We start from the raw sequence: 24,794 nt of genomic DNA on the forward strand, positions 1-24,794 counted from the left end.
TAACTGCTGTATTTATAAATTAAGCTTGTAAATGAAGCAATTTTCCTGGAAGAGATTGACACTGGAGTGTTCCTTCTCTAAACATAGTGAGATACTGTGCAAGTCAAAGCTGGTATATTAACAGGTTGTATACGAAGCTAAAGAAAAGCTGATTACATTGAAGTCTGCTTTTCACATCCTAATACTGACAACATACTGTACATTGCAGTCATGCTTCCTCCTCCAGTAATTTATATTTCTACTAAACACATTGGCAAATTTCTTTGTATAAAGAGGAAATTCACCTGTCCAAAACTTTTGAAATAATATAGATCTCTAAAGCTAGGGTTAGAGGGTTCTATAGCTTCACCTGTTTGTTCGTTCGTTTGCTTTGCAGTTTCTCTGCTTGTACCCTTCCAGATCAGGCTATGGTCAGAAATAGAAAATGAAATACCACAAAGAATGGCTATTCTCAGAAATCCCAGTTATCCTGAAAGTAGCAAGTACCAAAACCACAGCACCTCTCTTGTGAGCTGTCTCAGCTTAAACACCTTAAGCAGTTCAGATAAGGTTTATCAAAGCCTCTGGATATGATTTTTTCAAGCCTCTATGGCTGTCCACCATCAAATACATGCATTAGACTGGCTTGTTCAGAGTCATTTCCCATCCTTTCTGCTGGAGTTGGCAGTTACATAGACATTCTAGTCTAAAGCCAACTCTCAGCTTTCCAGGAGTAACGATGGCTCCTAAATCTGGGACCCAAGCCAGCCCCACATTGCTCCTTGCCTAAGGAGTTTTGGGAGGGCAGTGGCAGGAGGCCTGAAGAACCCTGGGTCTGGGCAAAAGAAACCAAGCAAGAGCACCAGGGAGCACACCAAACAGATTGACAGTAATGTGCAAGAGTCCCGAGAGCCCACCCACTGCTGAGGTGTTGGCAAAGCTGCCCTGAAACTCCCCTATGCTTGCAGCACTGTCAAAAACCCATGACAAGGGCTACCCAGACCTTCTCCTGTCACATCATAAAACAGACTTGATGGTAGAGACTGTTTAGGATGCACCAGGATACAAACATTGCAAATTGATGAGCTCTTGAGCACTCATTGCTTCCCTTTCATGAATAACTACAGTATTTGCATAACTTCTTTCACCTTCTCTAGTGTGGATGCTGCAGGAAAATCCCAGCAATCAAAGAAAGATAATACAATGTATACACAGTGGTCTTCAATGTCCTGACCATGTTTTGGAAAAAAATTCCTTCCTAGAACATGCACATCTATTCCACTAATAGCTATTTCCAAAATCTAAATGTTTAATAATGAACGACTGCACAAGTTCACCAGAGGAGGAACAGATGAGAGGTGGAGTGAATGGGATTTTAGCAATGTTCATTGTCCTAATTACAGTGAATAATATTTTGGCAGAGTGACTACAGTGCTGATTTTTCCAGGAACTTCTAACAATCAACAGACTATTACCTCACTTAGTCACACCAGAGACCTGATCTTCCAGTCCGATGAAGCACGTAGGATGGGCTTAATTTATAACACATGAACAGCCTAATTGACTTGTTTGGCATTACTGAAGTGCTGAGGAATGAATCTGAGACTCAAGTGCAGGTTCTTCTGCTAAAGGTTTTCCCAGTGTTCTGCATACTGAAAACACTCCGGGCACCATTTCTCCCCCGCTAAACCTCTATGTTGCACTTGCTACTGTGGGTTTATCAGAACTATGGGATTGTGGAAATGATTAGTATCACAGTTAACCTGAAGAAGAGGGAGGCAGCTCCCGTTGGCAGCAGCTTGTAAGAGGAAAGAGCAGGTTATGGAGATGAGCCCCAGCACTTTAGTTCTGGGAGACTGCCTGGGATTTGTTAATACATTTCACAATCTAAGATTATTGATATCTTGGCTGTCCAGCACTGACTTATCTTTTCAGGTCTACAGTCTGGATGGAGGGATGTGACTTTGCACTCAGGCTTATGCCTCATCACAAGTGTCACCTCCAGATGGGAATAATGCAGCTCACGGAACACAAGGCCCCACCTGAAAGTCCCCAGGAAAGACCAACCATTGCTGAGAGGGCCATCTTTGAATGTTTCCCCTCCCAGGCACTGCAGTCTGCCACAACCACCTCCTAGAACAGAGCTGGTGGGACGCCCTGACACCCGCCAGACTGGCATGTTTTAATTTGAAAATTCACAGTTTACCACTGTTTACTTGCACACGAGCCCAGTGGAGCTGAAAGGCACAAGTGAGAACCCCAGCCACTTAGGAATGGCGGAGAAGGTTGAGAGGTTTGGCTTTGCTTGCAGTAATTGCAAAGCTGGTAGCCAAATGAAAGCAGACTCATGAAGTTCAACGCCACACACACTTTTGCTTGCACTGAGAACCTGCAACCAAACACAAGCTTTTTACCCACAAAAGGGTAAAAAAAGAAGGAAATATTTCAGCTTTCCACTAAAAAAATATCTCCCTTTCTCCCTCTTGGAACTTCCTTCGATTCATGGGTCTTTTAGGGCAGAGAAAGCTAACAAGGAATAAACCTAGAATTGGAAATCAAATAATCCTATTTAATTTTATAGTTGTTGACACAACTTGTTACATGTGTTTCCTACCAGAATAAATGAAATCACAGTCATCTGATTTCCAAATTACCATATCTATTGTTTCAGAAATACAGGGTGTAAATAATTGCAGTGCAATCGCCTATGTCTGGACCTCTCTCATCCGGAACCGTTATCAGGATTAGCATAAATTACAGTGCCATCTAATAATGAAATCACTGAACACTGATTGTGCCAACTATTTAAACCTGTAATTATTGCTCATTAGAAACACGTTTCACGTTATTTGCCCCTTACGGACCCCAAGTTGTTGTCAAAAGACTCCTGCAAAGAATTCTACAAAGAAAAGTGTGCAGAAATTTCAAACGACAGGCATGAATTTCATTTGCAAAGACTGTCTGTGCAGAAGAAACGTGCTGTAGACACCATTTATCCAACCTGAGATACATTTTGTATGTGTTACCAGAAAGAAAAGTCGCAATTGGTGAAAACATGAAACCTCCAATGTAATCCAGATAGGTATGAACAATATGTGGTTTTCTACCTAAGTGGACAGTGATTTGCTCAGTGGTCATTATCATACTACACAATTAGGCATCATGTAGTTAACAGACTCTAAATAAGCTCCTGACCTAGCCAGAGGGAAGACTTTCGGCAGATTTTATCATGGCTGGGTAGGGCCCAGGTGAGATAAGCATCTACCTTGGACACCACACCAAAGGCAGTACAGGTCAGATGCTAGAAGCAAAATGAAAATAACTACAACCTTTGCATGTTCCTCTGTAATAGGTTTGTAGAAGACAGTTGAATAAATTTTTCTGCTTCCCTGCAGATCAAGCTCTTTGCAAGATGACCTGGTTAAAAAGGGGCTCAGATAAGTGCTCATCTTACATTTAACAGGTATTTTAAATCAATTTTCCTTAACAAAGGGAAATAGATTCTTTTGGGGGCTTTTTTTTTTTTTTTTAACTATCTTTCTATTGCAGATAGAAAAGCTTTTGCTACAGGGATAACAATAACAGCTTCTATCACTTTCAGAAGCAAAAAGATACACAGGCAAGAGAGGAAAGACAAATATATATCATTTGGAAAGATTGACCTTGGCTTGAAGATCTCAGCTGACAGCAAGCCTATCCATCTTCCGTGAGGACTCCTTCCAACAGCTGATTCAAGTTACAGTTTAGAGTTTCATTCCTGTGGTGAGTGGGTTCATTTGACACACAAACAACCCAGCTGCCAAGGTACATATCCCTTATACAAACTCATTGCACTGAAGGCACACCTGTTAAGGTTATGCCAATACTTCACAAATTTGTAGGAGCCCATTTCAACTTCATCCAGGATGCAGAAAGCTCAGAGTCTAGCTTTTTTTTGATCAGAAGGCCCTTGTGTTACTTACTACAGGCCCTTGGGCAGAGAGACTCTCCAGCCTCCTGATAGTGGAGTGATCCTGCCAAGCTTTCTGCCATCTGAACCACTATAGTGCCCTGATGCAAGGTCAGCAAACCTAATCACTGGATGGGACACTTAACTAATTAGTTCTGTACCTTTAATTTCTAAGTATCAGCTGGCAAGCATTACAAACCTTACAAAATGTTGTCATTTGATAGGAGTTGGCTATAAAGCAATTGCAGGACTACAACTATATCCTTAGGTGATGTGAGTGCAGCTATTTTTCTTGGTTTTTCCTTTCAAAAAAATAAAATAATAAAAAAAAAAAAACACTTCTAAAAAAAAAAAACAAACCAAACCTTTTTCTTGAGCAGGTGGGACACAACACGTTCAGAAAACAACCCACAGCCGTTCTGTTGGCAGATCAAATTAAATTACCCTGGCAAAGCCAATCTAAGCCTTTTTGTCCCATTGCAGGCATTTACCCTCGGACAAAGCTTTGCATACCTGCATATTGCCTTACTTATGTCTGTAGTCTATGGCATTACTGCTACAAATATTTGAAATTCAATGTCTGATGCAAATAAAAAGATGACTTTGACTAAACAAGTATTAGGAAGTACTGATGTACCACCATTAGCTCCACTTTTCTGCATCAGTACTCACTATGGTGAATATCTTTGCAGAACTGATAGTTCTTTTCACAAAACCACCCTCCCGCACCAAAAGCTACACTTGGCTGTTCTCATCTGTATCTTTGAATGATGTAGAGCCCAAGTGTATTCCCTTTTTCATTATCAAATAATCTTCAATAATTTGCTGGGCACTAAGTCAGATTCTGTTATTTGGTCTTTCTCTGCAGCTATTTGGCTTTGCCAGGCCTTGCAGGTTTATAATTTATGTTTCTGGAGAGAAAAAACTCCAGAAGACTGTTTATTAAAAAGAAAAAGAAAATCAGCACTTTAATAATTTGTCAGTGTCTGCAATCTTCAACCTAGACTACTCTTTTGTGTGGACAACCCTGGTTTCTGTAGCACAAGATGAAGAATATGCCAAATGAAGTAGACAATATCCATCCTACACAGGATTGTTAAACTTCATTAAAACTGTTGAAACCTTTAAATGATTTGCAGTTAATGAAATAAATTTCATTTCTTTAACATTTAGTGAGATAAACTGCAATTCAAGTAATTCTTCTGCTTTTCTGTCTGACAGTAGAAGCCAGGAATTTGCTTTCCATTTGACTGCAATATTATACTTGGTGGTTTTATTCTGTTTTGTACAAATAGAAGTGGTGACGCGTTGTGACAAGAGGACAGACCTCGTATTACCATGTATTTATACTCTGCAGAAGAAATGATGGTACATGAATAGGTATATTAAAGAAGGTTGCTGTCCTTTATGCACATGAGAGGGTAAGGCATCATCCAGCTTCACAATTATCTACCCACTACCTATTTGTTTACCCAGTTTAACATACAGAGAACTAATCAAAGAGGAGAGACTGGGAAAAGAGCAGAGTTTAAAGTAGCAGTGGTTTGCAAATGCATCACTGGAGAGCTGAGAGATTTGTACATCTTGGACAATATACCATGGCTCTGAAGTGACTCCACCATTTTAATATGGATTGGTTGCCTTGCTCATATTTCATTGAAAGGTTCTGTTAAACCTTTGATTAAAAATTTTCTTAGTATACTTCTGACCAAGGGAGAAAAAGCACTGCTCTTGCTGTTGGTACAACAGCAAACCAACAGTCATTCAAAGAAACTGCATTAATGACACAAAACATGGGGTTTGTGTACTGGTTTGTGTTGGCTTTATACCTGCTTCCATCTTATTAGCATCTCATACAAGCTAATAGCTAAAAAAAAATCTAAAGAAGAATTTGGTTAAAATTTTCCTATTCTGGTTACAGGTAGAAGAAAGGATACTAGCAAATACTGCTTTATTATAAATATGAAGGGAAAACCAGTAAGTCTTAAAGTAGCCTGAGATACCAGACCTTAAATACATCACTTCTCAACAGTCTGAAATAGCAGAAGAAGTGTCAGTGCAGACAGAATAGGAAGGTGAATGCATCCTTGTAGTTAGTACTATACACTGAACACAGTTTAGTACAGGTGAGATAAAAATGCTATTATCACATTCAATATGTATAAGTGTATAATGGGTTTGTTGAGAGGTGTATAAATATCTGCCTATCACAATGCATGTGTGTTCACATGCAGGTATAAAAAAAAGTTGGAGTTGAAATCTCTGTGCAGTTATGTCTCCATAAAAGCCTGCCTAGAAACCCCAGGCCTACAAGCCCTCAGCAATAGATGGCTTGGCTCCAAAGTGCTTGCAAAGCAATATGGTTTTAGCCTAAAACAAACATACAAAAAAAATGGCACCATGAAAATTGGTTTTAGAAATAAAGTTGATGATAGCCTGGATGCTTTGAAGTCATTTCTCTCAGCACAAAAGGGTAAGATCTTTTTGGTATTTCCTCATGTAAATTCTGAGTCTTAACTTCTCTGGGAGAGATAAATGTGATATCAGACTCTAGAGCATTACATATTCTCTCTGTCTCTGTCCCTTTCTCTCTGTATATATTAATTTTATAGATCTTTTTATTGTCTCGACTATACTGGTTGCGTGAGAAGCAGAACAATAGGCCAAGTACTTCCATTTCACACATGCCACCTCTATAATTCAACAAAGAATAGTAAAAAAGATCTATAAACTTGTTATAAATCAGTGCTCTAACCTAAATTAACCATTGAAATAGATTATCATAAAAATAATGTCATAAAAATATTTTTCACCTTTGTAATCCGTGTGTGTGTGTGTGCATGCATGCTTATGTGTACCCATGCACAGGATGCTATGAGTGTGCCAAAGCCAGTGGCAGTGCTAACAGTGTGGCAGGCTGGACTTCTGCAGCCTTGGAGGAGATGGCAGGCAGGCAGGGCTATGAGAATAAGCTTTAACATCTCTGTGTCTGGGAAAGTAACTCATAAACAGATCCACTAAAATCTAATTACTCTATATAACTCACCTTTAGTAGTAGTGAGTCATCTCCGCTTTCTTATTAGCAGTGAAGCACTAGTCTTTTTGATTATATTTCTGAGGCACTGTTGGAAAAAAGATAAAACTCAATCAAGCTGCAGGCTAAAGGATGTGACAATTTAAGCAATACATAGCTTTGGCCAAGGTTGGGTCCTGCTCTGCACTCCCTTCACACCACATGCCCCAGCGTTTGATCTTCATACATTATGCTTCATGAGAAAAGGATGTGTAAAGACAAGGAGTTCAGTATTTGACTGACAGGGCAGTGGTTCAAGAGCTGGTAGGTTTTTTCCATCCAGCTGATACTCACTCCAGAAGACGCGAGAGCAGAGAGCCCAAGGTGGCTCTCCCAAAGGCCTTCTTTGCCCACATCCAGCAGTGTCTTCTCCCTGAGCTCAGGCGCTGTCATCCTTTTCTTCATAGTCATCATAGGGGAACACATCTATGTTAACTCAGCTGTTTCCAAACTTCACCCATCAAAATGAGGTCTTTGTAAATGTGGAGGTGCCATACTTCTAACCATAGCAACAGCCACCTGGAAAACCAACAGCACCAAGGTAAGAGTAACTCTGGTCCAACCCTGGCACCCTTCTGCAGCCTGCTGCTGCTGTTAGACTTTACATCTCACTTTCCCAATCCGTATATTGACAAGGCGATTCTCTCCACAAAAGTGAACTGTGAAATCTTCCAGAAAGGCATTTCAGCTGCTGAAATGGTAGAGCTGGGTGTCAGCCACCTGGTACGAACAGGATCTCATCAGCACTGGGAAGCATTGCCTGTGGTAAAAAATGGAAATAGCACAGAGAGCAACTGTGCCTGTGCAATAAAATGGGTTAAAAATCTAGACAACCACTTGCATTCCTTCTAGTGGCACAGGAAAGGGAATGTGAAGAACAACCACCTTATGAATAAGAAAAAGAAAGCCTGGGGAAAACATGTTAGGGCTGAACTGAAGAAAAGGGAGTTGTGATACATGACAGAACTGAAAACAGCCATTTGGGAGGCATGGATGCTTCTTTCCCCAGGTTAGAGGGATGGTCACCACTCCAGGAAGAAGGCTCTGAGGTATTTCCTAACTGGGGATTTTAGAGCTAGCCAGAAAACACAGATCATGCTGAGGAAACTGAATTATTTATCTCTGCTCACTGGGTTCACATATATATGAGCAGCCTGGTTCTTCCACAACCAAAGTGTTGGTGCACTCTGTGTAAAAGTCCTGATTTTGCTCTGGTGTAGGACACTGAGTTGCTGTAAGAGTCAGACAGATCAACTAAAGTTCCCTTTGTTTGCAATTAGCTACATCTTTATCTCAAAATAGCAAAGCATAATCTATCATTTTTGGGGCTAGGAGTGAGACAGTAGGTGCTGAAGTAGGATGGAGCTAAATTAAAGCAACTCTACATAGCTGTAACATGAATTTGTTAACATAATTGGCACCAAAGTTAATCTGACCTCTGCAGTAGTTCCCTTTTTCATACATTGCTGGAAACAATGGGGTTCAAAGAATCATTGCCCCTGAAGAGGAAGAACTGTGCATTTTGCTTTCATGTGCCTTAGTCCAGTAGATAAGAGAAACTCATCCTTCAAGGTAGGACAGTCACCATGGCATTCCAAATAATCATTGTTAGAAAAGCACTGAACTGCTAGGCCAGTTAATAATGACACCACATTTTATTTATACGGCTCCCATCTGCTGAAGCCTTCTAGGCAGTTCACAATGGGTTTGATTTCCAGCCAGACCTTAGCATAGCTGTTTATATGGATGCAAATAACAGCAGTTGGATGGCAGTGTGCATAAACAGGTCTAACTACTAATCTTTGTGGCCACAATGCATGGCTTTATTCCTTCATGCAACAACAAAATCTCCATCTGAAAAACCCCTCTGACAAAGTACACAAAGCATGAAAAAGAACTAAGTTATTCTGAGTTTTTAATTGTTTCAAAGAATTCAGCATTGGGCTTGGCAATGGAGGGGATCACGAAAGGGATATCACTACTGTGCCCACTGATTAGTGATGGCTCCTAACTCCACGCTTCTCAGGATGGAGCACAACACTTCAAAGGTGAAAGACCTGGACATTCATTTCACTCTCCCATCACCTCCTCTCTTGCTCACCACAATGCCCCCCTCCTTCACCCAGCCCTAATACTCTTTCTCACCCAAGTCTGCAGGCATCTCCCTGCCAATCTCTTTTCTCTCTTCCTTGCCTTCTTTCTGAGCTTTGTTTCAGCTGTTTGCATGTTTCTCATAACCTGTTTTCTGATGCAGGACACTGACATTTGCCATGGCCCCTTCCTATGCTACCCGCCATTGCTGCCACCTCACTGTACCAACGTGCACACCTGAGCAGCATCTCTATGCCCTTACTTGATGCTGCCTTCTATGTACTTGCCCTTCACCAGCATGTTTCAGCGTGGATGAGCGGCCTCTCTTTTAGTGTCTGCATAGACCAGATTTCATCTTTTTGTCCTTCACGCTGAGGAAAGATGGAAATATGAATACCCTGTCAAGCTCAGTGCTTATTGCTTGGAGTACTTCTATCGACTTGATGGAAGCAAGCACGGTGCCTGGCAGTGCTTGCAGAGCTGGGCCTTTGGATAATGGGTATATTTATAGTATATGCATTGCTTATGTACAGATAGCTGCCAAAGTAGTAAACAAACAAATGCTCTCCATAAAACAATGAGAAAGTAGGATCATAATCTTTGATCGATGAATGAGGGTGACAGGTTTAAAAAGGCTTCCTCACTCTTTTATGCAGATTGCTTTTCTGACTGCCTGAAACTCAGCCAACATGAGGAGGCTGAAAGTCTGGAAAGGGAGCAGGAAGAGCAGTGCATACCCTACAACTTACCCACCCTCTGAGGGGGGTGTGAACTCTGCCTAGCATTGACACCACGTGGCAGGATATGCAAAGAGAGGCTCTTTGGCTGCCAAGAGAGGGAGGGCTCAGAGCCATACTCCAAGCCATGTGCTAGCCAAGCTTCACCTCCAGGAGCAGGAAATGGCATAAAGTCTACCAGGGACCAGCAGGGACTTCCAGATTGGTGGAGACTTCAGTGGGTGCGAGAATGGTCTTCCAGCAGAAACTGTTTGGAAGATCATGTTTCATTGAGGCTCTCAACCTGAATCTACTTGAGGACAAGTCCAGGCTTGGTTCATCCAACAAGTTCCCCAGTGGGATGCACTGGAGAGACACGTTAAAACTAAGATCCATGTATTGGTCTGCAACTTGGGGTTGTTTGGATCTAAGTTTTAAACCAGTATAAAATCTACCTGCAAACTCTAAATCTGCATTTACACTTCCCACTATATACCTGCAAGAAAATTAAGATACGCTCAGTGCAACCTCTTTTTTTTAATCAGATACAAACTAACAATCACCTGTTGAGTCAGATCTCAGTTCCATATACCTTCCTGAAAGTCCAGAGAGATTTAAAATCAGCAGTCTTCATCAAGACTCTAAATAATTGATTAAATTCAATTTAGATCTTTGTTAAAGTGCTGCTTTTGCATTAAACTGAAATATATGTCTTAAAAAGCAGCTTAACTGAAAATGCGGGACAGTTGTAACATACTAACCCGATAGTCCATGATATTTTTTACCTACTAGATGTGAATGGCCTGATTTTCAGATTACTGTGCAGTAATAGCTGCAAGTTAAATCAGTGGGTGTTTACTGATTTGAAACCCAGGCCATAAGAGACATTTTCATTGAAATAATATTAATAATATATTATTAATATATTAATATATATTAGTAATATGGATTCACTAAAATAATATTTTATAAAGGGTCTGTACTATCTGAATAAGAACCATTATTTATTGATTGAATTGCAGAATAACATTGATGTTGATGACTTAACTAATAACTTCATATTTAAATAGTGAGTTTCAAAGCAAAGGATCCTCAGGCATTACAGAGACAGGAAGCGTAGAATCATAGAATCCTAGAATAAATAGGGTTGGAAAGGACCTTAAGATCATCTAGTTCCAACCCCCCTGCCATGGGCAGGGACACCTCACGCTAAATCAAATCACCCAAGGCCTCGTCCAACCTGGTCTTGAACACTGCCAGGGATGGAGCATTCACAACCTCCCTGGGCAACCCATTCCAGTGCCTCATCACCCTAACAGAAAAGAATTTCCTTCTTATATCCAATCTAAACTTCCCCTGTTTAAGTTTTAACCCGTTACCCCTTGTCCTATCACTACATAAACATGCCATTGCAATTTTAGGTAGACAGAATGCAATTATCCAAATTGGATTCTGGCCAGAACAACGGGCACTACCCCCCCTATTCTTCTTTTTAAAGAAGTTCCCTGACAAAAGCGATGGCAGCTGTTACAAGAGAGGAATCCATCAGTTGCTCACAACACCCACCTACTTGATTTAAACAGCCTTGACTCCTACCACAGACAGGCGGCAAAAAAAGAAGAGACTGGTCAGTCACCTACACACAGAAGGCTGCATGCTAATTTTCCTCTTCTTGGATTTCCTGCTGGAAAAAAAAATCAAATTTCCTACTCAAACAGATGTTTTAATTTTTCCTGGAAGAAGTGGACTCAGAGTGGTTTTGAGTGGGGTGAAGCTGCTGGGAGGATTTACCCTGTTGGCCAAGACACACTGAGAGATGCAGGGGGAAAAACAGTTGCATCCTCAATCATCCCTTACACCCTGCCACCCTCCTGTATGCAAAGCATTTTTAAGACGTGTTCTGCTATATCTCCATCATTTCCCTTTGCACTCAGAGTCACCAGAATCTTTCCCAAGGAAGGGATTTTGCAGATACAGATGGTAAATAGCCCTGCACCCACTGAGATTAGCATGAAGACTAGAGCTCACAGGAGCGCTCACTCTGACGAGATGTGACTGCAGAGCAACTGTTCTTCTCCTGCATCAGCATCTTCCACCACTTTGCTATCCCAAAACAAATACCCTCAAAAGACAAGTGTTCTCCCTGCAGTTTCTCCCTAAATTACTAGGCATTACATAGTCTCTCTGGGATTGAAGTATCATCTCAATCACAGAACAACCTTTAATGGCCATTTAGGATTCACAAAAGCCCTGTTTCAGTGGAGCACTCAAGCCTGGCTCCAGACGACCAAAACAGGTCAGGAGAGTACTTACATCCTGAAAAATGGGTAGAACTTAGGTTATGTCTAAATCCTTCCTGAATAGAGAGGAGATTATTCACACTTAAAATGCATATTTACATACTGTACTGTTTTGGGGCCCAAGACTCACAGAAGAATTGCACTGGACCAGTACTGAACCCTACCAAAAAAAAACCCCACATTCTCTCTGTCCCTTTCCCCCTTAAATACCTCCAGAGCTGTTAGCAGACCAAGGCTATTCTAGAACTAAAAAGGGAAATTTATTCAACAAGCACTATAGCAGGTGGCAGCTGCTAAACAATCTGCCACCAATCAGCAGTTTATGAAAGAGAGTAAAGAATCCAATAATAACTCACAGTCGGGGAGGGAGACACCAAGCCTGCAGTTACTGAGGGAGGCTCGTAATTAGACAGTCAACTCTTTGGCAAAATTATTTCTCCTAAAATCTGCTTAACTGGTAAAGTTGGCACTCCACAGCTCCTGCAGGCAGGACACCCACAGCTGAGCCCGCTGTGATGTAAGCTGTAGGTTATTGCTAGAGGGCTTCTTGAGAGGGCCAAGGCAGTGAAAAATGAGGCTGGTGGAAAACCCAAATCATTTTATCTGTTTCCTTTTGCCCGTTCCCTTCTCCCGGAGAAAGTTTATCCTTATGCAAGCCCCCTGACCTTTTAGGACATTCAGAGCTTTCTGAGACTGAAGTATGCAGACGAGTCAATGACACAGTTTTCTCTGAAATATTGCATGGTGCCAGCCTGGTGAGGTGGGGCTTAAGCTGTACAGAGTATGGGGAAGATGGTGAAGGTATGGTGACAGGGTACTGGAGTCCATCTGCAGGTGTCTGTAACTATTCATCTCAGCGAACCGAGTTTGCCATGCTTACTTAAAACTCAAAATCATGCAGGTGTGAAATTAGGCAAAACAGATCCGAGTTCAACTTCTGAGAAGGTCCAAGAAAATTCCACCCAGCCTCACAGTAAACCTTTTTTTTTTCAGTTAGATTACAGCACCATCTACAGGCCTTTCCTGATTTAAAACTCGCATCAGGCAAGTTGTTCCACTACCTGTATATATATTTTATGGCTTCAGTGGCATGTCTAGCGCAGTCACAGACTGAACAGTCCAGCTTAGTGTAAACAGGGAAAAATGCCTTTACACTGGGCTTAGAAAATACTTTGGTACACATTACAGACAGGTTTGCTTCTTCACAAGAAGTGGCAAATTTGTGAATGCCCTGAGATTTTAATAGCTTGACTCTAAAACACAGTGTTAGGGGGTCCTTCAATTCAGTTTTATTTTAAATATTCAACTAAAATTGCATGTCTGTTATACAGATCTGTTTAGCACAGTTGAACCAGAACTACAAGAGAGAAAAATAAAAATGCAGAAATTAGATTTCAGCTAAAAATGGAACAGTAGATTTTTATTGTGGTAGTATAGGCTTAAAACACTACTGTCCACATTGGACCACATATGCAGAAGCATTAAGAACTGTTGGTCTACCAGGATTCATTATACTAATCCTGTTTGACTCAGATATGTGAACTCTACAACACAAAACCAGGGTCATCTCTGCCTGGAAACTACTATTTGCTAAATTACTTGACAGACCAAAAGAAATTCAATTGCTCCTACACATTTAGCAGATCCTAACATAAGCACTGATTCAGGGTAAAGAGGGCTGTGGTGAAGCAACCTACAGGATAGAATTAATTGTATTAAAATAGCATCCCTGCATGCCATATTTACCTGCTGCAATAAGGCGATTCTGCCTTCATCTGAAGCATCAAGCCACAAACAGAACACAGGCTGACCACTGCTGACATTAAACACAGTCACTCAAAATCCAGCATCAAACTCCAAACAAATAAGGGTTAAATGGGACTCTAGAGAGATTTGGGGGAGAGCAGGGGAAGTCTTTGGGAAAACTTTACCTGCCTCCTGATGTTTTGGCTCTTAGGGGATAAAATGTTATTTCAAGCTGTTCTCTGCAGCTAGGAGAGAGACAGGTCCTTTCATATTTTAAAGGAGAGTTGAGATTCAAACAAGCATGTGATGAGAAAGCCTGGAGCTTTAAGACAGAATATTAAATATCACAAGACTTGTGATAACATCACAAGTGCTAGCAGCACTGTGTGAATCAGCACACAAAGTCAACTGTAACTTTTCTTTATTTGAATCTCTGCCATGAACATAATATAGCTCTGTACAATATCTATGTAATACAAGGACCACATACATAAATGCCTTTCAAATAAGACATTCTCGCCTTCACTTCAAAACAGAGAAAGGGTAAGTGGACAGGGGGAATATGCATGTGTCACATTTACCACCTATGTGAGGATTTTTTTGTCTTAAATGCTGCTGTCTCAAATGCCACATGTGCTATGGAATTAAAAGCCATAAAGTTGCTGTCTTTCCAATGTGTAACAGGACAGAGTGCACACCAACCGCTTTGGATTAATTGCACATATAAAAACAGATTTCTTTTTAAAAAGTCTGCGTGCAGGGAAGAATCATTAATTTCACTTGAAGTGATTCCCAAACAGGATATGGAGCCTCTAACAGCCCTTTGGGTTGTGCCAATTGTTTTGTGCAGGTGTTTAATCCAAGTGCTCGACCGCACGTAGGGAACAGTCATTCTGCAAGCACCGGCTGGAGCGGGAGCTGCATGGTGGTGTCACATAGCTGCAAGGGGTTGATTCCTCAAAATCAGCAGAGACCTTGGGAAGCTGCTAATTCTTGTAAACAAGATCCTGGGTTTTATGGAGCAAAATGGAGTAAAAAACACTGAAGTACATGAGAACCAAATCCCTTCTGCAAAAGCCTGTTTTATTATACTAGTGAAGCACTAAAACCTGCCATAAACAAGCTGATTGCTTATTTCAGCCTCTCTGTGTCTGCAGCCAGGAAAAGCAGACACAACTGCAGACTGAGTTGAGTTGTGGGTATAGGAAACATCTCCTGAAGGTCAACAGTCCCTGTATTTTTAGGTTTCATTTGGACTTCCTCCTTCGCACGGACTTGAAAACAATATAAGCATATTTGAGATAAAAGCTGAGCTGCAATTGTTGTAAGCACAATACATCCCACCCTCTGCTTTGTAATGTCACAGTTTGATACAAGGCTGCAGAAAGATTGGATGGCTCCAAGGTGAAGGAAAGGGAGAGGTCCCAAGGCATCACAAAGGGCTTTTGAATCTACTACATCTGGTCACGAGGAGTCTGATGAAAAGAAAGGTTCCCTTAAAAGCCAACACAGCATCAGTGAAACAGATTGTGTGCCCACCTCTGACATCCAGGGAAGTGGCTCTGCTGAAGGAATCAGGGTGTTAGTGGCAGTGTCCTGGAAAGACAAAGAGGAGGAGACAGGAATGCTGCACCCCACAGCCTCACACAAAGAGGCTGTCTGCGGGGGCTGAGTTGCAATCTTGGAACTCTCTTGACTTTTTATCCCAATTTCTTTATACAAGGCCACCTGCCATGGCTTTTACTGCTCTAAGTGACTCAAGCAAGTCCCCAGAGTGGCTCCCATGTGACAGATCTGAAATTAACTCAAGGCCCTGCCTGTGTAGTGGCTTCTAGAGAAGTAAAATCAGGACCTCAAGCTAAAAAAGAGGTGGGAAACTATTAAATGGGTGTAAAGGCTATAGATGATACTTTTGATCAAAACCCAGGAGGTCAGCCCTGAAGAGTGGGATGCAGTCTCAGGAGAATCTGCACTCCAGTCTGTCTTGACCCAGAGTCAGCAGTAGTTTCACTCAACCCTACCCAAAAATTTGTGTTGCATTAAAAGTTGACAAGCCAAATATGTAAACTTATTAAAGCAGCTGAAGCACAGAAACACAGATGGCAGTGGCTATGTGACTCACAGTATAGCATGCCTCGGAAGTACGACCACAGAGAAACCCAACATTTCCTAGCCTACCTACAAAACATCACTCCAGCCAGCACCAAACCACTCAGTGTCGCAGCAGCACTCTCTACCCTGCACTAATAGCACTGAGCCTTTCTACAGAGCATGAACTCTGAAACAGTCTCTTCCACCAAATAGAATGGTTGGTGCCATGGGCAGGGACCAGGGCTGGAAGGGACCACACAAGTTCAGCCTTGATTTCACCAGTGAAATAGAGCTGGCATAAAGCAAACACATTCACTAATGAATTCTTCCAAGATAATTAGCAGTCTAAGGGAGACACTTGCAACAGCTTAATGCTTAGCATCAAGGGAAGCTAGTACCAAGCTCAGCACTGCCTCGGCAACTCACAAAAAGAAACAAGGCAAAAATAGAGGGGAGGGAAACATGAAGGAAGAAAATACAACATCTGTGAGCTGTTAATTACAAAGGTGCACATGTTGGAGTGACAAGGATGTTAATAGAGTTTTATTAGGAGACAAGAGAACTGTTTTCAATATCTTTGTAACAGAGCCAGAGCCCAGTGGGCCCAGCAGTGTGCTGGTGCAAACAGCGTTTTGCCAAAGCCTACTGGGCTCCAATGTCAGCACTCAGCACTTTCCACACGGCACAGCTGGTAAAACTGCCTGTGCAGCGCACGGGAGCTGCAGGGGTCCGCAGTGTTTCATACACTCAGTGGTCACGCACCTGGTCTTTGACACCGATTTGCCTGTTTCAAGCCATAACGAGTGTTTGTTTTCCAGTCCAAGTACTTGCTCTAAGTGTAAAAATCGGCCCACTAACATGCTGGGGAGTTGCACGGGAAAAGCAGCAGCAAGCATACAGTGCCTCTGTAAGGAATACTCCCATGTGAGATTAGTATCTTACCCACATATAAAGGGATAAATAAACAGCGAATAATCTGATATCAATCTTACTCTGCTCTTTTTTCCTTTTTTTTTTTCAAACCATGCTCAAGGCAACATAATTCAAATGCTCCTGTGCAGTCAGTATGCAGAGCCAAGTTGAGGCCCCACTTATTAAGGAATATTTAGCACCCTCACTCTGAAGCTCTCAGATCAATGGAGTCCACATTCTTAATCTCATGTTGCTCCTGCTAACAATGTGGTTACTGTAATGTTGGTCCTGATCCTCAAAGGAAAGAGGATATTAGAGCAGAAACCTCTAGTAATGAAATCTCGTGTAATCAAAGAGTGTTTACAGTGAAACGCTCACATGTTGCCATCAAATCAGAGCCTCACAGTGAGATTTCTGAATGCCTCTGCAATTATACAAGTACCACAAAGTGAAGTTGGGTGGCAGGCAGGTTATTTAACATTTATTGCTACTACACAGCACACTGTAACTCTGCAAGCAAAAAGGGTGCAAGGGATAGCAGTATTTCACAAAATACACAGAGAACATTTATAAGTGCTTTCAGTACATGTTTCTCTTATTAAAAATATACTGCATGCAGCTCAATAAACTGTAAAGGAAAAATCTTTCCAGCCAATGGTAAGAGAATGAAGCAACCAGATTAAAAAAGAGGTAATGTGAAAAAATTAGGCATGGTAAGCAGAAAGCTCATGGAAGTACTACCCCCTGTGGAACAAGGTAGTTTAGCCTACCTCATACCTGAAGATAGGTGAATCAAAGCAATCTTCTTGTTACCAGTGGAATCAAAAATCTGGTAGAATCTTCTTGTTACCAGTGGAATCAAAAGTGCTGCAAGTGCAAACAGAAACCCTTCATCTGCAAATCCTCTGCATGTGATAAACCCACAGAAGAGAAAGTTATTTGTGTTAGGAAGGGTTGCAGGATTAAGCCCTCAAGAGAGGAGTTCAAGTAACAGAGGGCAGAGTGACTTGCATGCACAGGTGCTTCCACTTGTGTTGGTAAATGCAGTTAAAATACTTGCTTTTGGCTTGTCCCCTGAGTTAAAGCTAAGTGTGACTAAAACCAGCTTCACTTCTTGCAGATCTAATGCCCATTGTGATGCTCAGCAGCTCACTCTGCTACAAAAATAGTTAAATGTTGTATTTGAAACAGCCTTTCAGGATGTTCTCAGCAATATCAGTAGCTTTCAGATAGATGCACCCATGTTATAATCAACCAGTTGATCATCCACCTTTAACAGTATCCTACAGTAGTTACCCTCTCCTGAACAAGAAGATCCATAGAAAGATACGAGTGTTTGGCTCTTGGTCACCAACTGATTTTCAGAGGTGGTGCAGGGGATAGTTGGTCAGCTATTAAGCAAACCAGAAAGCCAGATATCTCCTCTGCATGAACTAGCATGCCAGAAACATGGCCATCAGCTCGGCCAGCTTCTGCCAGGATCATCTTCCATCAAGATCACTCTTTCAGGATAGCGCAGGTGCAGTTTGTGAATCCAGTATATTCATCAGCAGAGCCTGGAAGCTACAACAAAAATTGGAGCTCATTTGATCTAGGCACTGCACAGATACATTAGAGACAGGTTCTTACCCAGAATATTCAACTTCTGAACAAATAAGGCAGATAACGGCAGGGAGGGAAAGAGACAGCGGAACTCGCCAAGATCACACAATAAAGAAAGAACCAGTAACAAAAATGTTGTATCCTACCCTGTCTGTTGTGCTGTTCAAGGGCTTTTTATTTTCTGTTCATTACTTCTTAATTATTTTTGAGTGCTGGAGAAAGCAAAAAGCTAAAGACAAACAAGCCCCCATAGAGTTAGAAAACATCCCTGCTGTAAGGCAGACTCAAATTGGCTGAGTTTGCAGCCAGAAGAGTTCCCAGGAGAGGGAACAGAGCCTGCTGCTACAAGAAAAGGGTCAGCTGGCTTCTGAAGCAACAGGTTTGGTTTCCAAAGCCCATGGACATATGAACCGAGGAAGTAAAGCTTGAGGCAGAAACTTGGAGAAAATTGCGCCATGGAAGCTGTGCACCCATGAGCAGACTGCATCTTTCAGAGGACAGGAACATGCACTAACAGGCTGCCATGTGCAAGCATGAGATGGCTGAGACACAACTGTACCGCTCTAAACTTGACTCCTTTGGGGTAGGACTGCCCTGGTCCTGCACGTCCTGTTGAAGTTCCACAGCTTTTTAAAATCAGGGCGGCTGGGTTACTCTAACCCTGTGTGCCTGTAAACTAACTGGCAGCTTAAAACCATCTCGGGTGCCACTGAAACCCCACTTTTCTGTACTGTGGAGCAAGTGTCTGGTGGGCAGAGTGTGCGTTTTGCTGGACAGCATTCAAAATGAACTGAACACTGTATGAAGTGGCTGCATGTACTTTGCTACAGAGTAGCATATTATCGAAGCTACTCTGGCTGAATGTAAATGCATTGGGTGCTTACTCAATTTTCAACTCTTCTCAGACAACAAACTCCAGAAAGTATCTTCCATTTTATTAGATATTCTATGCCACAAACTATTCTCTATGGCTTTGTCCAGCACTTCTCTTTCCTTCTCTCCTTGCCCCCCCAACAAAACTCTCAGGTAAATTTCCAACACATATCCATAGCAATTTAATATAAAGTTGGTTTTGAAAAGCATTTGTATGAACCAATTACCAAGTACAAGAGAACTGAGCAACAGTTTTCTTTGATGGAATTATCAGTAACATTGGGTGAAGCAGCAGAACCTAACTTTACACCATTTGCAGCATTGATTCTCATTCACGTTTCTCAGCTCTACAGAAATATTCACTAGTATAATGATGTTTTAGACATATTAAGAAAGTGTGTAACCCCCTACATAGCAATAAATATAACTATGAAATTACACTGGTTTTCTGATCTAAAAAATTACAGGGGTATGAATGTCCCAGGTTGCAAAATCAATTTCCATATTCAACTTAAATGTTTATCAGTCAAAACCTTTAATTTCCAGTTCACATCATTATCATGAGTTCTGCTCTGATCTTCCTGCAACAGACCCAACTCAAGTGGAAAAAAAAAAAAAAAAAACATAAGAGAAAAAGCTGAAAAGGAAATCAGAAACTGAAGCTCCTGCAATGAGAAGGTCAAAATACTGCTTAAGTTTGGAACAGGCAGAGGCATTCATGCCAATACAGAGTCTGTATTACTCATTGCTTTTCCCCAGCTGGGTAGCTTTACCAAACATTATATTCTGCTGGGTCTCAGCTATGATTTTGTTGGACGTTGCTCCACAGATACAAGATATATAGCCACAACAGTGTAAGTCATATACATTGTGCTCCTATACCATTCATTTGGTTGCAGAGCAATAATAAGTGCTATGTCACCACTAATCCTCTCTTTTCTGGTCAGGTTTTTTATGTTATGGCTAAGACTGTACTTATTTTGTTTTAGTGACTTGAGAATGTAGATAGGTAATACTTCACACCAGTCTCCTGTTCACACAGATGCAAGCACAGTACAGGTGTGCTTTGAAAACACCGCCACAGTTTCAGAGAGCACAGAGGACTGACGTGCGATTCATGGCCACTGTAAGGCACAGGCAATCAAAGCTGTGATGGAGAACTTCCACCGGTAAAACATGGCCAAAAAAAAACTCCAAAAGGTTTAACATACCCACAGCAGATGACGAGGATCCTGAATAATTGCTCCAGGGATTGTGTGTACTATACAACCATTTCAGTGCACTAAATCAGAGTGGTGATTTGGTTTAAATTAATGTCTCCCTACCACCACTCCTGCATTGATCATGCTGCCAGACCCAAGATAAAATGTCTATCAATAACCTCATAAAGCCAGGGAGAGGGAAGTATTTGCTGGCGACCATTGGGGTGGGAGGTTTCCCTCTCCACAGAAATGGTCTGGTAGGAACAAGAATGCGAAGGGTGATAAGAAGGTTTTTTGCAGGCACCACACATTTAATCTGTCATGCATAGTCGAGAACTGCACTTAATTTACAAGTCAATCTCATCTCCAGTTGCCTCTTTCTTCTGCAATGTTTTCTAACAGGTCTTAGTGGTTCAGCTTCATGGTAAGCCTCACTAGGAGGAGAAAATGGCACCAAGAACTAACCTCACTTACAATAATCCATTTCGTGTTCCTCTTGGTGTTTCTTTCACATGGAAAAAGCACCAGATTAAAGAAAAACACATGATAGAATTACTTGTCATGCCTGTCTGAATTTTAATTTGTTGAATAAAAACTGTGAATACAATCTGCGGATGGAGATACAAACAAAGAAATAGAACGGGTAGAAATAAGATCTGAAGTCCATCAGTAATTTGATTCAGCTTGCAATTGTGGTCACTAATGGCTGCAGTAATATGCCTGGTTTTAAACAGTTTCTGGTCTGGAAAACTAGACTATCATAATTATTGGAATCGACTTGATGGACATAGTACTAGGACACATAATTTTGGAGAGGGATTCATGTGAATTCTTTTGCTTTCTATGGATCAGCTCTAATGAAAGGCATAAAAACCCTGATTTGTCATTAGTATAATATTATGCGGTCATACTTTTTACAGTTTATTTGTAAACCTTGAGCAGAAAACAAGAGTCTTGAGTCTTGAGCAGAAAAAAAGGGTCTGTTTCATCAGGCATCTGACAAGTGTCTTATGAATCCATAATTTCCCTCCTTTTTGGCCTACCCATTTCCTTCTTCCCTACAGTTCTGGTTGAAAGGTTCTTTCTTTTTCTTTTTTTTTTTTTTTGGGGGGGGGGTTGAATGGATTTTTTCTTTTTTAAGGTAAATTACACATGCTGCAAATTCAGTATGACCACAGAGAGGGAAGCTAATCTAAACCCTCTTCACTTGTCATTTTCCTAGGTTACAGTCATGTTTCTTGCCATGAGCTGTATTTTCGGTTCAATGGATTCAGATACCTTTTATGGAATTCCCAAAGGTGCTCAAAGTTGATCTGGCAGCATTTCCTTTAAAAATTAACTTTCACTTGTAACCAGTGTGGATAGGGTACCAAGCACTTTTGAACCCACCCTTAGCAAACTACATAGAAAAGAACTTCTTTAAGTATCATCCTTCTATTTTCTTTGATACCTTCTTCATGCACTTTTACTCTTCTGCTTCTCTATGGTCATAACACGGGTCTCATACCTTTAGAAATGGCTTCCTTTTCTCAATTCTACCCACTATTATTTGACCTAATGCAAAAATCCAAGTGGTTTCACTTGTTTCGTTCTCCTTTCCTTCACATGTTTACCTCTCAATGAGCTTCACAAAGCTTTCCTAGCCTTATATAAAGCATATTCCCTCTGAAGACACATTGGTAACTTTTATCAGAACACACTTCCCCATATATTTTGTGGTCTCTGCTCTTAAAATCTCCAGGAACTTGCCTGCAACTAAAGTAAAATTTACTAGCCTATTATTTCCTGTTACTATAGCGCTTCTTTCATAGACTAAGATAACGTTAGTTTCCTTCATGTCCATTTACGCCTTTCTGCCTCCCTACAGAGCTATTAAATATTGTAATTCATTCAGTATTCTCCTGCAGTGACAAAACCCAGCACGTTCTTATCCCTCCCACTTGCCAAAGACAAGCTAGCAACAAACTCATCTGAGATCACAGATGCTAAAAATTATAGACACGGCCTCTTTCTGTGATTTCCCAAAATAACACAAATCTCTCATAGGTTTTATTGGGATTCCATTTGAACTAAATAACAGTTTTTTAGAAATATACACTCTGTGTTTTAAGAATTTCCTCTGATGGGAAATCCACTACAACCTTGGTTTTAATTTGGCTGCCTTCAGGTTTATCTTGCTAACTGTGAGCAAGTCAACCCTAAACCTTTCTTCAGTGTAGCTAACCAGACAGTTGCATGTGCGGCTCATTTATGTTCTTACAGCCTTTTCGGGTGGCAGACAGATGTTCAAAGGTAAAGCCCAGCAAGAGGGGAAACCAGAAGAGATAATTTGCAAAGTTCTGGCTTTAAAACACATTTCTCAGGTGGGTAAAGAAAATGCAAATTAGATGCCAGTACCATACCTGTCCTCTCCTGGTCTATAAAGCAATAGGGCACACTTGCAGGAAAGCAACATGGCTGATGCAGACCTTAACAAAATGCTTTCTCTGGGTGCCGTGCTCCCACAACTTGGTCCTTAGCCTCTCCTCTCCCACCAGGGTCTGCAGCCTGCCATTGACAGTGCAGCTGCTGTCAATGCTGGTGGTATGGCAGATGCTGGTGGTATGGCAGATGCTGCTCACCAGCACAAGAACACCACAGCCACTCCCAGTTCTTGGCCACAAACCCTTTTCCTGGGTCAAGTCCTTGAACAGATTGGCTGTCGCTGCCTTGCTTAGCAAACACAAAGAACCCTGGGGCCTGCTGCACACTGATGCTCTCAGGGTCTTTTTCACTTTTCCTAGAATCCATTTTTTTAATAGGCTGGCCCATCTATGAAGGCCTTCTGGCAATCTCTTCCCTAGGCATTTCTTTGGAGCCAATCTTATCCTAAAGCAGCAAGTAGCTCATTAGCTGTGAGGAGGAGTTAAGTGGCCTTGTAAAAGTCACTTGCCAGGAGATTTGAGGACAGATATGTCAGAGCACCTCCAGGGTTCCTGGCAGCTCTGTGGTGCCTTTGGATAAACCAGCAGTGCCAAGATGTGCTCAGGAAGAGGCAGGTATGGGCTTCCCCAACACACAGGGTCTGGACGAACAACAATAACTCTGCAGAGTTTAAGCCCTGAATCATGGAACGTTTCCAAACCCAAAGACTTGCCTGCCAGTCCTGAGTCCACTTTGAACTTCTGGGGCTTTCCCAGACAAAAGGGGGAAAGAAAAAAAGAAAATCTGAAATAAAGCAAAGCCTTCATGGGCTAAACCACAATGTCTCAATCCCTCCCTGCTTACGTTAACCCTAGCAAATCTAGGTGATGCTCTCTATATCTGAAGAGTATGAAGCAATATTAAATTAACCATTAGCTTTAATTTAAGACAAATCCTTTATTGATCTTTAATACTTTCAGCAAAGAGAGAGCTGTTTGCAAGTGAGGTTTCTGTGTGCGTGCCTCTCAGTTTTTTAATTAGAAGCTGTTTCTGCTAAATCGCAGGGCTAATAGCAAGCCTGGCTTTTACCCATCTTTCTCCTAAAACACAACCAATGTAACAGGCCTCGTGTAATCAACCACAATGGATCTGATCCTTAAAAACAACATTTGAGAAAGCAGGTGTCTTCCGGCGAGCCTCACGCCCTGCAGATGGGCGAGACGATTAAGTACTGCAGGAAGTGCTGTCTCGCGCTGCAGAAGCCATACCAACAGATTGGTAATGGTGCTATTCTCATGAGGAAAGCGGGGGTCATTATTAAGTGGATGGAAACTGTTGTTCGTAAAAGACGTTTGTACAAACATAAACCCTCCTTTACTATCACGTTAAATTTATCACAATGCAAAGAACTGTCAGTAAGAGGGTATTCAGTCTTCCCCCCATCACCACAAGGCCATTTAAAGCAGATATGTTCATCACTGGTGCATTAATCCAAAATTATATGTTCAAAATTGATCAACATACTCATCTTCCTCAAGTTCTTTGCACTTCCAGTGGAATCCCTTTCATTCCGGTACAAGGTAAAGTTAGTTGCTGATTGCATGAGGCACTGGGAGCAATGCCTATGTAGCGTACTTAACACCTTTTCTCATAAAAGAGAGAGAAAGAAAGAGAGAAAAATCTTTCTTGCTGTATAAATTTGCATGCAGCTATTACTCACAGTAGCCCTGTGACATTTGGCTTGAAGAAAAATGCCTTTACTTTCTCTCATAAAATTTTGCTTGTGGTTTGCTTGGCTAGCAGCTAAGAGAAACCTTCTGTCTCATCAGGCTTCCACTTTCTGTAATAAACAGACAA

The 24,794-nt window shown here is 41.5% G+C and overlaps 1 long non-coding RNA gene across 1 annotated transcript in view; it reads right to left on the reverse strand.

Moving 5' to 3' along the window:
- The window catches only part of LOC133274774 (uncharacterized), a 123,107-nt gene extending 104,593 nt beyond the window's left edge, over positions 1-18,514 (reverse strand). Inside the window, exon 1 of the long non-coding RNA XR_009745253.1 lies at positions 17,628-18,514. This is a non-coding gene — a long non-coding RNA (uncharacterized LOC133274774). The remainder of the gene's footprint in view (positions 1-17,627) is intronic.
- Positions 18,515-24,794: the final 6,280 nt, after the last annotated feature.

Source organism: Pezoporus flaviventris, unplaced genomic scaffold (assembly GCF_033815535.1).
Source record: "Pezoporus flaviventris isolate CSIRO_AGI_PZ_B2104156 unplaced genomic scaffold, CSIRO_AGI_Pfla_v1 ptg000036l, whole genome shotgun sequence".
Classification (NCBI taxonomy): Eukaryota; Metazoa; Chordata; class Aves; order Psittaciformes; family Psittacidae; genus Pezoporus; species Pezoporus flaviventris.